This window comes from Erinaceus europaeus, chromosome 6, assembly GCF_950295315.1.
Source record: "Erinaceus europaeus chromosome 6, mEriEur2.1, whole genome shotgun sequence".
Lineage (NCBI taxonomy): Eukaryota > Metazoa > Chordata > Mammalia > Eulipotyphla > Erinaceidae > Erinaceus > Erinaceus europaeus.
Genome location: NC_080167.1, coordinates 53,515,048 through 53,533,663, shown reverse-complemented (window position 1 = coordinate 53,533,663; position 18,616 = coordinate 53,515,048).

Genomic DNA, 18,616 nt, shown 5'->3' with positions numbered 1-18,616 from the left:
CATAAATCTAAATCTGTTGGAATTGGTGTTTGATCCAAGAAGGGAGTGGTTTTGAGGGATCTAGAATAAATTTGACAGTGTAATCTTTGCGATAGCCACCCTGGTATGTGTGCATATTGGTCCATGTGACCAATGAATAGTATTCATTGATGATGAAACCCTGCGGCTGGCCAGAGAGTGGAAATCATTTTGCCATGAATCTGAATGAGTAATCAGGGGAGGGAGACAGCCCACACACTCCCTGATGTATCTTGTTCCTTTGTTTATCCACTGAGCTCAGGCCAGCCCCTTTGGAGGACAATGCTTGTAAGTGGAACTGACTTTGAATGACAAAGTCTTCGCATGACCTTCAAGCAAAGCCTCAGTCCAGACCTATCATGGGTAACCCAGTGATTCCCTAGGCAGCAATAAATGTCTCGCACTCGTTTTTCACTGGATAAAGCTGCAGTTCTCAGATCTGGAGGAAAATTGCACATTCTATCACATTTTAAATGCTCCTGATTCCTTTCTCACTGGCTTGCCTTTACCAGGACCAAAAAAAAAAAAAAAATGCTCCTTTTTTCTTGCCACCTTTTTTTCCCTTTGTCCATTATGTCCCTTTTTGTTTCCTTTGCAGTTCAAATGACCTAGGTAATTGTATTGTAAATAATCTCAAGTGCAGTCTCACATTTACTTTAACACAATTTTCGTGAATTTCTTCTTCTGCTAGCAAATACCTCTATTTTGGCCACTGTGATAGTGTTGATAATTTTGACTCAGTTTGCCATTAAAAATGTAAGGCTGGCAATTATAATAAAATATTTCTACTGCTCTGTTTATATGATGTGTGTGTTTAAGAGGAGAACCAAAGAATTGTGCAATATGTTTCTAAGGGGGAAACAGCTCATGACTATGATGTCTGACTTGCTGCACTACAAATCTTGTACTTCTCAATAGCTGAGTGATTTGTATCAGGTTTGCTCAATTGTGTCTCTTTTTTTATTTTTCAAGACAAGGCATCATGGTTCTGAGGTGGATTTTGAAACAACAATATTAGAAACTGAAGACAGAGTCCACCAGGAGGCACACAGGCCTTGCCATGCAGCTGGGTTCAAGTTTTGACACCACATGGTAGTGTCATAGGACCAGGGGATGCTTTGGTGCCATTCTGGTTTCTCTCTTTCTCCTCTCCTCTCCTCTCCTCTCCTCTCCTCTCCTCTCCTCTCCTCTCCTCTCCTCTCCTCTCCCTTCCCCTCCCCTCCCCTCCCCTCCCCTCCCCTCCCCTCCTCTCCTCTCCCCTCCTCTCCTCTCCTCTCTTTTCCTCTCACCTCTTTTCTCTTCCTCTCCCCTCCTCTCCTCTCCTCCCCTCTCCTCCTCCTCCTCCTCCTTCTTCTTCTTCTTCTTCTCTCTCTCTCTCTCTCTCTCTCTCTCGTAGGTTTGGTCCTGGAAATCACACACATGCTAGACCCTGGCTGCGCACAAACACCTTATAAATGAATACAGTATTTCTGTCATATTTACAAATTAGTATTTAATAGAGTAGGTAGTTTAATAGCTAAATTATCCTTTGTTTTACATATAGCTACTTCTTAGCAATATTTTCTTTTATTTTGTATTCTTGTTATATGAAGTAGAAAAGTAAGACATTGACAAGGGGAAAAGCTAAGTATTTAGAAGTCACTTCAGAAAAAAACTTGCACAAATCTTCTGATGTCAAGCCAGCCAGATCGTTCCAATATGCAGTTTTCAGTAACTTTCTTTTATTTTTAATGATTTATTTTAATATGTGTTTTAAAACTTTATTTATTGATTCAATCTGATAGTACAGAAAGAAATTGAGAGAAAAGGGAGAGGTACACAAAGAGACACCTGCAGTTCTGCTTCACCACTCATGAAGTTTTCCTGCTCCAGGTGGAGACTGGCAGCTTGAACCTGGGTCCTTGTTCTTGGCAACACATGTACTTACCCAGATACACCACCACCTGTCCCCTCCAATAACTTTCTTTTTTTTTTTTTTTGCCTCTAGGGTTATTGCTGGGGCTCAGTGTTCTTTTTAAGAGTAAATACAATTTCAGGGTGTGGGGGAATGTTCAGGGCAATGGCTTACCCAGTAGAGTACACACTTGATGTAGCTGCTAGGATCCATGTGAGAACACAGTGCATAGGGAGAAGCTTTAAGAGGAGTGGAAGGGTGTTCTTGGAGACTGAGTGGTGGCACACCTGATTGAGCAGACACGTTGCTATGCACAAGCACCCAGGTTCTAGCCTCCCAGTCCCCACCTGCAGGGAGGAATCTTCATGACTGTTGAAGCAATGCTGCTGATCTCTCTCTCTTTCTCTCTCTCTCCCTCCCTATCTATCTATCTTTCCCTCCCTCCCACCTTCTCTTTTCTCTCTCAGTTTCTATTCAATAAATTAATTTTAAAAAGAATAGTGGAGCAGTACACTGATGTTCTTCTTTCTGTCTCTTGCTCTCTATCTGGAAAAAAATGAAAATTCATTGAAAGCAGTGGAATCCCACAGACATGAAGTCCCAGCAAATATCCTGTTGCAAAAAAGAAAAAAGAAAGAAAGAAAGAAGATTGAAATATGATTAGGAAGGGCTCACTTACAAAGTGCAAAGGCAGGTTTCTACTATTTATTTATCTGTTTATTGTATTTGATAAAACAAAGAGAAACTGAGAGGGTAAAGAGAGATAGAGAGGGAGAAAGAGAGCTACCTGCAGCATTGCTTCACCACTCATGAAGCTTGTCCCCTGCAGGTGAAGACTAGGGACTTGAACCCAAGTCCTTGTACATGGTAATATGTGCACTCTATGAGGTACACAACTATTCAGCCCCCCAAAACTAGGGTTCTAAGTGCTAGTAGCAAGAGGTTAGTTTTATCTGGAAGCAAGTGTCTCTCTTGTAAGAGTCAGTCAGCAAGGAGTGAAAGAACAATGAAATGTAATTAAGAAGGAAGTGACTTTGGGTGACTTCTTTTAATTTCATAGTGCATTCTTGGTTATGCTCAGTTCATAGTCAAGTGTGTGGCAATGTTAGACACAGAGCAAATCTGCCTCTTCATCTGCTGATAAATATAACGCCGATTGGGCTGACTGGATTTGCAGTATACTCATTTGCAAAATTTTGCCTGCACAGATCAAGAATTGCAAATATTTGGGCAATAGAAGTATTAAGAGATACACAGCAGTTTCTATGCACATTTTAAATGGACCCTTCTGTTTAAATAGTTCATCGTTGTTATTATATTTTGGTTTTGGAATCTTGTTGGCACTTTATGCAATAAATAAAGCAACATAAAAGCAAAGGCAAGAAAAATAATCCCTAGCTATGAAAATAAAGGAAAAGAAACTATTCCAGACCCAACATTGTCATCTAAAGTTGATCAGCTGACCACAATGACAACTGCATTCCCTCAATGTATTTTGAAATACAATATTTTGACTTAATGGGTAATATTCTAGAGGCAAAAAAAAGAGCCACAAAAGAATCAAAATGCATTCAGCATATTGTTATTAGTAGTAATTTCTATTTAACAGGGTGTTAAGTGGAATTTTAAGTATGTGTGATAGGATAAAACAAATAAATATTTATGCTCATGTAATTAGGAACTGATATGATTAGCATATGAGATGAGATACAGCATGAAATGAAGTGTGTTGAGTCAAAAATCTAATTTTAATTGCAAACATCAGTATAGATGAGTGATTCTTTTTTATTTTATCTTATAAATATATACTATTAACTCTACCCCCCTTTTAAAAGCCTAGAGAGATATAGCCTATTGGCAGCCAGCAGATACTATGGGTCTAAATATAGGGAATTTCTTTTTTCTTTTTTACTTTTTACCTCAGTTCTGCCTTGTGGTGTGGGGGACTGAGCCTGGGACCTCTGGTGCCTCAATCATGAAAGGTTTTGCATAACCATTAGACTATATCTCCCACCCTAGAGTCTTTTTTGTTAAAATAAAATTGGTTTATAATGTTGAAGAAGTTCAGCTTTGTACCTCAAGGGCTATATAAGCTATATTATTCTGGAGCTTTCTCTCTCTCTCTCTCTCTCTCTCTCTCTCTCTCTCTTGTTTTTGTTTAATTTTTATTTATAAAATGGAAATATTGACAAGACCATAGGATAAGAGGGATACATTTCCACACAGTGCCCACCACCAAAACTCCGTATCCCATCTCCTCCTTTGAAAGCTTTCCTATTCTTTATCTCTCTGGTAGTATGGACCCAGGATCATTGTGGGATGTAAAAGGTGGAAGGTCTGGCTTCTGTAATTGCTTCCCTGCTGAACATGGGTGTTGGAAGGTCAATCCATACTCCCAGCCTGTCTCTCTCTTTCCCTAGTAGAGCAGAGCTCTGGGGAAGCAAGGCTCCAGGACACATTGGTAGGGTCGTCTGTCTAGGGAAGTCAAGTTGGCATCATGGTAGCATCTGGAACCTGGTGACTAAAAAAGAGTTAAGATATAAAGCAGAAGAAACTGTTAACTAATCATGCACCTGAAGGCAATAATATTGCAGATGAAGATTTGGGGTCTCCGATTTGGAAAAAGCTAGTAGGTCTATTTTAGGTATATTCCCAAGGGTCCATGACTATACTAGTTTTTGCCTGAGCCTGACATCTACTATGCAGGTGGACCCAAGGTATTGTCTGGGGAGATGGTGTCATAAATGATAAAAGGACTAGAAAGCTGGATCAGGGCAGAGAGTAGCTCCCAAATATGGGAAAAGTATATAAATACTGTTCACTGTAAACCCCATCGATTTGACCTGAGGCCCATATTCAGCACAGGAGCCTATGTAATGTCTGCATCCCTGTAGGTCTTAGCTCACATTCTGTGGTCACAGCTAGGAATGTTCCAGGCTGCACTAATTTCAGGATCCATCTTCCTCGGGTGGTAGAGTATGTTGTCCAACCTCCCTTCAGAGAATGGAACAGTCCCTACCATTGTTGATCCACACTGAGGGCAAGGGCCTCATGATGTTCCTGGTGGCAATGACCAGTGAAAGTGGAGAGGGGGATCTGCTGGAGCCTCCTTCCCATCTACCACAGTTCACCTGATTCCTTTACAAGTCTCCCCCACACTAACACCCCTCTTTTTCCTGTAACTCTCTGCTTTCAGAATCAAATGAGGATGTGTTGTTTGTTTGCCTCATTTTGTTTGTTCACTGCTTTGTTTCTTTGTTTTCCACATATGAGTGAAATCCAGCTGATGTTTTGGAATTGGGAGAGCTTTTTTTTTTTTTTTTAATGTTCTCAGTTGAAACTCTAGAGACATTACATTAAGTATTAGATGCCCTAATTTTAGGGCACTCATTGTTTTTTGATAGTAGGAAATAGAAACTTTATGAAATCCTACTAACATGAAATAGGCAAGAAAATGGAATAGTTGGAAGGACAAGGGAAAAAATGCTGTTACTTTACCTTCCATCAACCAACCGCTGTGTGTGTGTGTATGTGTACAACCAAAGGTGATATATATATATATATATATGAAGATTAAAAAATGTTACTAAGTTCAGGTACTATTTTAGTACCTCTCTAAATTTAAAATAAACCTTGTGTTTAAGTGTAGTAAAAAAATGTACCCAAATGTTAACTTTTTTTATTGAAGTTAGAAAAGTAGTTGGGCACTGATAGTAATATTAATGGAGCAATAATCAGAGCAACATTCAACCAGAACTGCTCAAATTAGGTGATTACTTGGAGTTTAGATATAATTTATTGAAAATGTCATATTTGGCAAGTCTCTGGAAACTTACTCCTTTAGAATCACTAGTTTTATATAAAATAATTTCAACTGAACCTTTGTTATCTCTACTATATTCTTCCTAATGTGATGTCCCCAGTAATGTTAAAACATTGTTTGGTATGATAAATCAGTCATTAAAAGTATACTTTTAGAGTAATATATTGGAGGAGGGAGTTAATTGAATGAATGAAATATAGCCTTGCTCTGTGTATGGCCCTAGGTTCAATCCTCTGTACCACATGAAGCACCATGGATGGTATCCAGGGAGCTCTGTGCATGGTGGAGCAGTGCTGAGGTGTCTTTCCCACATCTCTGTCTCTTCTCCCCCCCCCCCCCATAGAATAGAGATTAGACTGGGAAAGTGACTTTATAGTATCACACATACATGAGGCTCTGGATTCACTCCCTACCACATAAAAATAATATTACACCAACCTAGACATATTTAAATCACTTCAGAGCCAACAAAAAGGGTAATTAATGAACCAGCTTTATAGTAAATGATTATATCAACCTGATCTTTAAAAATTGATAGAAAATAGTAGAAAACAGTATTTTGAGAGATTATGAAAATAACTTGATCAATAGGACCATTAATTTAAAAACTTGTGTATACTTTTCATAAATGTAGCTTTATATTTTCAAAACTTCATGGGTCCGGAAGGTAGAGTATTCAGAAGATTAAGGATTCAAATGTGCCCTTGAAACAAACCCCAATTGATTCAACTTCAAAACAATGTCACAAAATAAATATTTCTTGCCTTGGACCTAGGTTATTATCTTCTAAAAGTAAAGCATGCAATCCACCAAAAGTAAACAAAAAATATTGACTTGCCAGTATGCTGGGAAAAAAATCATGTATAAACCCAAAGGAGACACAGAACAGAAATTAAAAAAATAGTAGGTATCTCTTCCCTGATCCAGCTTTCTGGTCCTTTTCCCAGCCATGATCATCTCCCCAGACAATAACTTGGATCCACTGGCATATCAGATTTCAGGCTCAGGGGAAAAAAAAAAAGGAAAAAAAAAAAAAAAACGAATATAGCAATATAGCCACAGGCCCTTTGAATTTAACTAAAATATGCCTACTAGCTATCTACAAAATGGGGGACCCCCAACTCTTCATCTGCACTATTCCAGCCCTTAGGTCCATGATTGGTCAACAGTTTGTTTGGCTTTGTATGTTAACTCTCTTTTCAGTCACCAGGTTCTAGATGCTAGCATGATGCCGACCAGACTTCCCTGGACAGACAGCCCCACCAGTGTGTCCTGAAGCCCCGCTTCCCCAGAGCCCTTCCCCACTAGGGAAAGAGAGAGACAGGCTGGGAGTATGGATCGACTTGTCAATGCTCATTTTCAGTGGGGAAGCAATTACAGAAGCCAGACCTTCCACCTTCTGCATCCCACAATGACCTTGGGTCCATACTCCCAGAGGGTTAAAGAGTAGGAAAGCTATCAGGGGAGGGGATGGGATACATAGTTCTGGTGGTGGGAATTGTGTGAAGCTGTACCCCTCTTATCCTATGGTTTTCTCAATGTTTCCTTTTTATAAATAAAAAAATAAAATAAAATAAAGAACAGTAGGTAACCCATAGCATGGCTTGGAGGACTGAAAGTCATACAGTCAGGAAAACCACTAACAGTTTTAATGAAAGCATTACTATGTACTTCATGTCCCTGGCACTAACACCTTACACTTCCACTAGCAGCATTTCCCCCACAGAGCTCCCATAGCAAAATCAATAGCCTAACACTTGAATGGAGATGCCTGAATCATGTGCATTCAGTCCATCTGTGAGAGATTCTGGGGAAAGGGAGACTGGTATGCTTATGTCTGCAGAAGGAGATAGATTCTTCTTTCTCCCAAGATATGAAATCCTTCCATTATACCTGGTTGACAGAGGAATGGCAAATTTCACAATGGTGTTGGCCTATGCATTATATAAGACACCCAGATAGAGAGTCATAGACTCTTTATCACAGTCTACTATTTTTCTCTTGTATGCAGAAAATGTGAATGTTTTGAGGGTACCAGCTGTGCTGTAATCATAAATGTTTCTTTTGTGCTTGGTACAGCACCTAATATTCTCAACACATGTTTGTTAAGTGAATAGAGGAATTAATTAATTAATTAATTAATATATTGAAGTTCTCTAATTTAACAGTGGTAAGAAAAGTGGGGTGGCCTGATATCTAATTAGGTTTCCTAGTAAGTTGCTCTGGCATCACTCCCCAGAGTAGAGGCTAAACCTTCAAATTTCAAAAACATTTTTGAGACACTTCATGGTGATAACTATCTTTTCTGTGATGGGATAGAAACTCTGGGATGTGAGCCCAGATAGCTGAACTTGGAGGAATGAAAATCAATAAGATAAGGGCCTCTCGTAGTGGCAATTTCTAGAAAATGTATGGATCTTCTTTCATTTGTTTGTAGAGCTGCTTCTTGTTATCTCTTTCTAAATGATCCATCCCAATTTGTGTAAAGTTGGCTCTTTTATAAGAAAAAAAATAGTGATTGACTTAAACATGATTTATTACATTCTCAAACCCAAAATTCTGATTAGCTTATAACTAATTGACTCCCTCTCTTCAAAAGAGAAAACCAGATGCGTAGATGGAACTTCTTGGGGTCAGAGAAAACAGAACATTTGGCTTTGTACATTCTTCTCAGAAAGTTTCTTGAGTGTTTTCAAATATTTCATCATTGAAGATTGGACAGACTAAAAATAGGTATTCACAGGTGGCTTAAGGGTTATCATAAGAGACCTTGAAAAGGGAATCTGTTGATCAAAGTTTTTATATAGAAGATACATAATTAATGAATTCATAATTCATAATCATATTAGATTAAACCTGTAGGATTGTGAGGATACAGATAGGGCTGATTTCAAACCAGGAAATCATTTACTTAGCTATCTAAGTGAAACACACAAAAATGCATACTACTTAGAGAATATAAGTACCAGAATGGACTTGTAACTTAAACCATGGAAATACCTAGGCATACAAAGATAGCCTTGCCAAAATATTTGGAAGCCTTTAGTTTGAAAACACACCCTGCTGAACAACCCATTTAATCCTCATTGTTCTTCGCAGCTACATAGCAGCATAATCTAAACTGAGAGCAACTTTCTTTTCAGTCCTCTCCCATGCTTGCTTAATGTTTTAGGGTAGAGTGAGTAATTATTACTTTTCCCAAATGAAATCTGTGTGAGTTCATAATTTCTCTCATCACCAAAAGGAAGCAGAAGTTGGAATAAATGTGTTATGTGGGATTTCTTGTCTGCTCCAACAATCTACTTCTGGTTCTGTCCAGTGGAAAGAGTCCCAGTCAACAGCCTGAATACTCTGACTCAAGTGCTGACATATGGGTTCTCTAAAGGGTGGGGAGATGGGGGAGGGAGATGTGGGCAAGGGGTGAGACAGGCAGCTGTTTACTTATTAAAACTGGATTTAAAGACATAAGGAAGGAGTCAGGAGGCACCACAGTGGGTTAAACGCACATGGCATGAAGCACAAGGACCGGCATAAGAATCCCTGTTGGAGCCTCTGGCTCCCCACCTGCAGGGAAGTCGCTTCACAGGCAGTGAAGCAGGTCTGCAGGTGTCTATCTTTCTCTCCCCCTTTCTGTCTTCCTCTCCTCTCTCCATTTCTCTGTCCTATCCAACAATGATGACATCAATAATAACTACAACAATAAAAAAGAGAGAGAGAGAAGGATCCTGGAGTGGGGGGATGAAATTTATAGATGCTTTGTCTTTCTCTAGCTTCTTTATCCACTTTCTTAAAAGCCTTACAGCCCCCAAAGTCCTTTACTTTGGTACAATATATCAAACCCAATCCAGGTTCAACTTTATGTTTTCCCTTTCTGTTTTTATTTCTTAACATATATATATGTAGAATACTCTATATGAGTAGAATCGTGTCATATTCATCTTTCTCTTTCTGGTTTATCTCATTTAACATGATACCTTCTTCAAGGTCTATTCATGTTTAGGTGAAGAAGATGAATTCATCATTCTTAAGAGCTGAGTAGTATTCAATTGTGTATATATACCACAACTTTCTTAGCCACACATCTGTTGGACACCTAGGTTGGTTGCTTCTAGGTTTTGTCTATTACAGATTGTGCAGCAATGTACATAGTTATATCTTTTTCCATGAGTGCATTTGGTTCCTTAGGATATATCCCCAGGGAGGAATTGCAGTCATAGGATAGGTCCATTTCTAGCTTTCTGAGAGTTCTCCAGAATTCTCTTCACAGGAACTGGACCAATATACATTCTTACCAGCAGTGCAAGAGGGTTCCTTTACCCTTGCAACCACTCCAGAATTTATTGTTGCTATCCTTTCTGATATCTGACATTCTCACAGGAGTGAAGTGGTGTCTTGCTGCTGTCTTTATCTGCAATATTTTCTTATTTTATGTGCCTTCCCAAAAAATTCATCAAAAGTAGGGAAAAGTTAACAGATGGTTCTTATTATTTGCAGTGAATAGAGTCTTTCCTTTAAAAAAAAAATAATGAGAAAGATAGGAGGAGAGAAAGAGCCAGACATCACTCTGGTACACGTGTTGCTGGGGATTGAACTTGAAACCTCATGCTTGAAAGTACAATGCTTTATCCACTTCACCATCTCCCAGAGTCTTTCTATAATTTTATGTCCTTTTAACATAAAATTCCATTGGTCAAACTGTGAACTATAGGGAAAACAGACCACCTTCCTTAGAAACCCAAGACTTCTCTTTAATTTTATTTTGTAATTATTATTTTCATGAAAAAGAGAGGGACTGAGACCAAATTATACCTCATCCTTGGCATATGGTGGTGCTGGGGATGGAACATGAGACCTCTCAGATTGTATATAGTCTAGTATCCTCTTTCCCAGAACCTACATAGCACTTTAGGAGACCTTTTTTATTTGAATGGGGTGTTAATGGTTTACAGTTCTGCTATTAATATGTGGGTGAAATTTATGATCTCCCCATCATAGGTGTCTGCAGAATGTTCTCATTCCCAACTTAAGCCCTTTTCCACATCATGTACCAGGACTCCAGTACCTTCTTCCACCTTTGTTCTGGTGTAATACAACACATACAGTCCTAGTTTCTCTTTATTTTCCCTTTTTGCCCTTATTTCTTAAGTTCAATTAACTTCCTACAAGCTCCATCCAAGATGAGACGAAAGAGACGATTATCATTTTTAACAGCTAAGTAGAATTTCATCGTGTATATAAAAGATCATTGTTGGGCTGAGCTTCACTGATGGGAGACAGACGACCAGGGACTCATGGCTGAGTGGTACGCATTTCAGTCTTTATTCACACAGAACACAGCACAATCTAAGCCAAGCTAAGCTAAACTAAAACTGAAAACTAACAAACCTGTCCTTATATATACTTGCCAAGTAGGGTGTAAACAGGATGTGACATAGAGAGGGTAGAGCAAAAAAAGATTGGTAAAAATCAGGGTGTGACAAGGAGAGGGGGTGGAGCAGGCGAGAATTCTACCACTGAACCACCAATGCCCTGGAGGGAGGGTGGTGCTTAGTTAACAGTGGTTATGTAAATAGAATACAGTGTTAAGCAAGGGGATTAAACCAAATGAAACAGAAGGGGTTTTTAGAAGCAGAATTAGAAGCATACCAACAATTCACCTTTCTTTTTAACTAATGGCCATAGTATTAGGAGTGTGGGGTGAACAGAAACCTATATCATACAAGCATTTTCAAAAGAACTGGCATAAGACATGGAGGAACAAAATAGGCGAGCAGCAATAACCAGTGTGATGCCAAGGGGAGGCCTGAGGGGGCGTTCCCTGCCTCAAAGGGCAAGGCCTAGCAGGCGAAAGGGCATTTCTTGCCTCTTGCCTCTGTGGGCATCTCTTGCCTCAAAGGGCGTTTCCTGCCTCTGTGGGCATGACCTAGTAAGGAGGAGTGTTTTCCTGCCTCTGGGGGCAGAGCCTGAGGGCAAGGGGACATGGAGTATAGAGCCCCAAGGCTCTGGCTGCAAAGTCTAAGGACTGCTGCTGTCAGTCTTTGAGAAACCCAGCAGCATAAAAGGAAACTGTTGTCCAAGAAATGTACCAGTAAGTCCGATGGAAGTGTCAGTCCAAAGTAGATGACCACAGAAGAAATGCCAGGGGATGAAATGCTGCACGTCTGTCTCGATGGGGAAGTTCAGCCACTGGAATTCCACTTTTCTGTAGAGAGTGAGCTTTGGAGTCTGTGAATCTGTTTCTTCAGGTCATGCCAGGTCACATCATTGGTTTCCGGGGGTGCGTTGTAGTCATTCCATCTTGTGGGCGATGTCAGAGAACAGGGGTCCAAATGGATTTCTGGGGATTTCATCTGAGCAGATGCTTTTTCATGTGAAGACTTGACAGCTGAAATTCACTTACTTCTAACAAAACTTGTAGCAGATTAGAAGTTTACTATAATTGATAACTCCATTATAATTAGAAGTCCTTTCTAGTATGATTTTAAGGTTGTTTAAACAGTTTAAACTCAATAAAATGTGGAAAGGTAAACAGAAGAACCATGGTTAGAAGCCTCAGGCTTGAGAATCATTAACATAATCATTGCACTATCTGCCCCGCCCATAACTCATACTGTTTTCAGGATTAAATGTTTCAGATTTATGCCAAGATGTAAAAAAAAAAGAAATCAAAGGAGGAAAAAACAATTTTTTGGATTGTTTCTGGATGTCTCTAGAAATCATGGCTGCGTCCAGCATTTTTAAGTCAATGTCATACAAAAAATCAGTTATTCAAATCACTCTCTTATGAAACACAACTGAAAGCAGATTATCCAGATCTCACCATGTAGCATCATGAGTCCCCGGAGGGCGTCCTAGTCCAAAAAGCTCCTCAAAATTCCATTTAGGGTGCTTCTGACTGTTCCTGCAGGATTGCAGGCATCTATTTTTAAAAACGTCTTCCCATCGAAGAAAGAATCCAATCAGGAGAGTAGGACTAACCACGTGTCTCCATTCTTGGGGACTGCCAGGGTACTAGAGAATGCTCTTCAAGTTAGAGTAGTCCTTCTCCGTGGAAAACATGTGAGAGGAAGTCCAAAAAGTCCCAGGGAAAATCTCCATGCATATCCCAAGCTCTATAATCACAGTCATAAAGAACCAAAGTGTGGCCCGGAGCAAAATGTAGTCCTTCTCCTCAGGAAACATGGGAGAGGGAATCCAGAAAGTCCAAGGAGAAATCTCCATGCATCTTCCTAGCTCTATGATCACAGTCATAAGAAACCAAAGTTCCTGGTCAGGGAACCAAAGTGTGGCCCAGAGCAAAATGTTCCAGAGACAGAGAAACTGTCTCATGACAAAACAGTAGAGGCTTTGGCAAACCTCTTCATAAGTAGAAAGACAGCCCATGGCGGATGGGTAGCCAAGTTTACTTATCTGGGGGATGGGCGGGTTAGGTCAGTGCCGGTCCCTGTTTCAGGCACCTTTATGCTGGGCTGAGCTTCCCTGACAGGAGACAGATGACCAGGGGGACTCATGGCTGAGCTGTACGCAGTATCTCTTTATTCATGAGGAACGCAGCACAATCTAAGCCATCTAAAACTAAACTAAACTAAACTAATGTACTTGCCAAGTAGGGTGTAAACAGGATGTGATGTAGAGAGGGTGGAGCAAAAAAAGATTGGTGAAAATCAGGGTGTGACAAGGAGAGGGGGCGGAGCAGGTGAGAATTCTACCAGTGAACCACCAATGCCCTGGAGGGAGGGTAGTGCTTAGTTAACAGTGGTTTATGCAAATAGACTGCAGCTTTAAGTGGGATCAAACCAAAGCTATGCAGGCATGCCAGTGCTTAGTTAACAGTGGTTATGTAAATAGAATACAGTGTTAAGCAGGGGGGATTAAACCAAATGAAACAGAAGGGGTTTTTAGAAGCAGAATTAAAAGCATACCAACAGATCATCAATTATTCATCCCTCTTTTCTTGGCTTATTTTACTTAACATGATTCCTACAAGCTCCATCCAAGATGAGACAAAGGAGATGACTATCATTTTGAACAGCTAAGTAATAATCTGTTGTGTATATAGCACAATATTTTTTAGTTACTCCTCTGTCCTTACTCTTCTGGATGGCCTACATGTTTGAGATATTACAAATTGTGTTGCTGTGGTCATAGGTGAACATTGATCTCTTGTGATAGGTGATTTTGTCTCCTTTAAATAAATCCCCAAGAGAGAAATTACTGTGCCAGAAAGTAGGCCCATTTCTAGTATTCTGAGAAATCTCCAGACTATTTTCTATAGGGGTTCCACCAACCTACATGCCTAATCAGCAGAGCAAAAGGGTTCCTTTTATCCCACATTCTCACCAATATTTGTTATTTCTGTCCATTCTAGTGTATGACATTCTCACAGGTGTAACGTGATATCTCATTGTTGTCTTTATTTGTATTTCTCTGATAATCAATGACTTAGAGCATTATTTCATATTCTGATGGCCCTCTGGATCTCTTTCTTTGGTGAAAATTCTGTCCACATCTTTACCCCATTTTTCAATAAGGTTGTTTGGGTTTTTGTTTCTGAGTTTAGTGAACTCTTTAGATATTTTTGTTGTTAATCCTTTACCTGATGTATGTCATATAAAGACCTTCCTTGAAAGCCATTTTAAAATTGAGCAAAATGAGAAACAACAAAGTAGAAAAATGTGGTAAAGTGAACTACTCAATACACTATGAAAAGGGTGCTGGTTAATAAGAACAGAGCTGAAACAAGAAGGCAGATCATTTGGGTATTACAAATGTTAATGACTAGGAGAATCTGCAAATGCACAGGAAGGAATCTCTGCTACTGTATTGTTGCCATTTCACACGTCTTCCCTCTGCTACTGTATTGTTGCCATTTCACACGTCTTCTCTGAACAAGCTAGACAGACTGCGGGTGAGAGACCTTATGCAATCATCTCCCATACTACCCACATGGAAAGAATCATGTGCCTGCTCCTTGGATCACACCAATTTTTTATTAAATGAACTATTTCTATTTACTGGTATTGAATAAAGAAAAAGGTGAAAGAAGATGGTACCACTAATTTCCTGTGTTTTCTAATTTCCTGATGTACTGCCAACTAAAATATTGTCACGACATTCTCTGGGTTGCCATGTGAGGAGATGGATATAAGCACTTTTTCCTTGAGTAGTGACTCATAATTTTCAGAATACAAGTCTTTCACTTCTTTGGTTAGGTTTACTCCTAGATATTTTATTGTTTTTGTTGCTATAGTGAAAGGAATTGATTTTGGATTTCAACTTCTTCTAACTTAGTGTTTGCACAGAGGAATGCCACTGACTTTTAAATGTTAATTTTGTAGCCTGACACCTTTCTGTATTGCCTGATGATTTCCAAAAGCTTCTTGCTAGATTCCTTAGGTTGTTCTATGTATACTATCATGTCATCTGCAAATAGGGAGAGTTTGAATTCTTCTCTTCCAATTTTTACCCCTTTAATTCCTTGCTCCTGCCTGATTGCTATGGCAAGAACTTCCAACAGTATTTTGAATAGTAATGGTGATAGTGGGCAGCCCTGGCTAGTACCTGATCTGAGGGGAAATGCTTCCAGTTTTTCATCAGTGAGTATGATGTTGGCTGTAGTTTTGCTATATATAGACCCCACTGTCTTGACAAATTTTCCATCTATTCCCATTTTTGTAGTGTTTTGATCATAAAGGGATGGTGTATTTTGTCAAAGGCTTTCTCTGCATCTACTGATATGACCATGTGGTTTTTGGTCTTGCTTTTGTTGATGTGGTAGATCATGTTGATTGATTTACAATATTAAACCAAACTTGCATGCCTGGGATAAACCCCACTTGGTCATGATGAGCAGTCTTTTTAATATACTGCTGTATCTGGTGGGCTTGAATTTTGTTCAATATTTTAGCATCTATGTTCATCAGATATATTGGTCTGTAGTTTTCCTTTTTGGTTGTGTCCCTGTCTGCCTTTGGTATCAAAGTGATGTTGGCTTCATAGAAGCTGAAAGGGAGTATCCCAGGGTCTTCAATCTTCTGGAAGACTTTAAAAGTAGAGATATTTGTTCTTCTATGAAGATTTTGTATAATTTATTTGTAAAACCATCTGGTCCAGGACTTTTATACTTGGGAAGATTTTGGATAACTGTTTTAATTTCATTAGCTGTGATGGGCCTGTTCATGTTATCTAGTTGCTCTTTACTTAATTTTGGAATTTCGTAGGTATCTAGGAAATTGTCCATTTCTTCCAGGTTCTCTAGCTTGGTGGCATATAGTTGTTCATAGAAGTCTCGCATGATATGCTGAATTTCTGCGGTGTCTGTTATGGTATCTCCTCTTTCATTTATGATCTGATTTATTTGGGTCTTCTCCCTTTTTTTTTTTTGTGTGAGTCTGGTTAAAGGTTTGTCGATTTTGTTCACTTTCGAAGAACCAACATTTACTTTCGTTGATCTTTGGTATGGTTTTCTTATTTTCAATGTCATTTATTTCTGCCCTAACTTTAGTTATTTCTGTCCTCCTGGTTGTTCCCATTTCCTAAACAGCAGTTTCCTTTCCCCAGGTACTTACTTCTTGTCCCTCAACAATATGACATTTTTTCAAGCCATTTCTCTAACTTTTTTTTGTTCTCAGCCTCTAGTATTCAAGCACTTTTTTTTTTTAAGCTTCAAGACAGAAGCTTCAAATGTTTATATTTGGTCAGATTAGGTGACATCCAAGTAGGAGTCTAACATTTTGAACTTTTGTTAAAAGACAGATCTGTTATTATCTGGTAATGCAAAAGGTTTTAAACTAAGGTCTATTTTATTATCAAAATGTACATACAATAGTGAGATGTTATGGAACTAAAAAAAAAAAACCTAGGGTTTTAAATTTTTTGCCTGAGTTAGAGAGACAATGTAGTGGTGATACTTTTATGCCTGAGGATCGGAGATCCTAGATTCAATCACCAGCACCACCAGAAAACAGAGCTGAGAGGTGATATGGTAAATAAATAAAATATTTGTTCACTTGATACACTTTAGTACCACTTGAATTCTTCTTTTTTTAACTTTATTATTAATTAATTTATTTATTTATTATTGGTTAGAGACAGAGAGAAATTGAGGGGAAGGAGAGATAGAAATGGAGAGAGATACCTTAGCCCTGCTTCACCACTCGCAAAGCTTTCCCTCTGCAGGTGGGGACCAATGGCTTGAGCCTAGGTCCTGGCACAGTGTAGTGTGTGCACTTAACCAGGTGTGCCACCACTTGAATTTTTCTTACAAGTATTTAGTGATGTTATAAGAAAAACCATTACCTGTCATAGCAACAACACGCCAAAAGAAGTTCCAGAACCTGGAACATTCTGAATACTAAAAATTATGTTTCTGAGCCATGAGCTATGGTAACACATCCTTCAGTCAGTGTTCTGTGTGTGGTCAAGAACTCTCTCAGGCATGTGTACTTTTGTATCCTAAGTGCCTAGCACAGAGGAAGTGCTTATATAAGAACTTATATGAACCGTTCAAGTTTAAATTCATGTTGAATAAACTGGTAGGCAAGGCTACAGTAATGGTTGTAGAACTTTTCTGGTCCCAAATTTCTTGATATTTGTTGTTAGTCAAAGTGCTATTGATTTTACCTAAAACTTCCATGTCTACAAAACATGTCCGGTTGATTGTTCACAAGTGTCCAGTAAATAAGGCTTCAAGTACTTCTTTTTATCACAACTCTCTCCCCCTTAAGGCAGAAGTATGATGAGTGTCAGAGAGTTATAATGGTAGCCACAGGCCTTGAGATTATGCAAAATGCATATCTGTAACTCCAACTTCTGGCTACTTCCTTGAAGGGTTTGTGCACAGTAGGGTGATATGACTATTTCTTGAAACATCAGAGAATTGCACTTAATGATATTCAGACAAAGACTATTGTGACCAAGGTTTAACACATTCTTGAGGTCTCTCATACCTTGAAAATAATTTATGCTTTGACAATTGTCCCTAATGTGTTTACCTAAAAGCATTTTTGATCTTCCTATTTCTCTTGATGTATTTAGCAATACTCTGCCTAGAGTTCTGATCACTGACACAACTGACATTCTCCCATCTCTAGTTGTTCTGTCCCTCCAGACTCTTGAGATAAACTATAAGAAAAATGAAAGAAAAATCTTTATCTGATTAAGATATATAAATATACTTAGGAGTAATATTTTTTTAACTGCCAGAGCACTGCTTGGCTCTGGGTTATGGTTGTGTGGGGCATTGAACCTGAAACCTCTGAACTTCAGGCATGAAAGGCTGTTTGCATAACCACTAAACTATCACTCTCACCCTTATCCATTTTATATGTTACTAGGAAATTTCTAAAGGTAAATACAAGTGACTTTACACTACTGATTAGGAGATAGATATAGAAGATGTTTCTATGTTGCTCTAAACTAATATAGTTAAAAACATTTTAGAGTTAAATGAGATCTTAACCATAAATCATGTGACCTCCTTGAAATGCTTTCCTTTGGCATCATCTTGCTTATGTTTTCTTTTTTTCTATAGGAAAACAATGAATTTATCCAAAGACTCTATTCAAGAATAATGTTGAATACAGTGTAAAAGTAACTTTTATTTAAATGAACATATTCCTCAGACAATTTAAAGACTGGAATAGTTACTTATTTCCAAATCACCGATGTCAAAATATACTGTACTGATAGTAATGTATTAGAAATTATATGTGTAATCCTGGCAAAATCGCTCACCTGGGAGGGCACCTGTCTTGTCACGCGTGTGACCCGAGTTTGAACCCTGTCTCCACTGCACTAGTGGAAGCTTCAGTGCTGTGGTCTCTTTCCCTCTCTATTTCTCTCTCCCTCCCACCTTCTATCTCTGTCTCTCTTTCTAACTG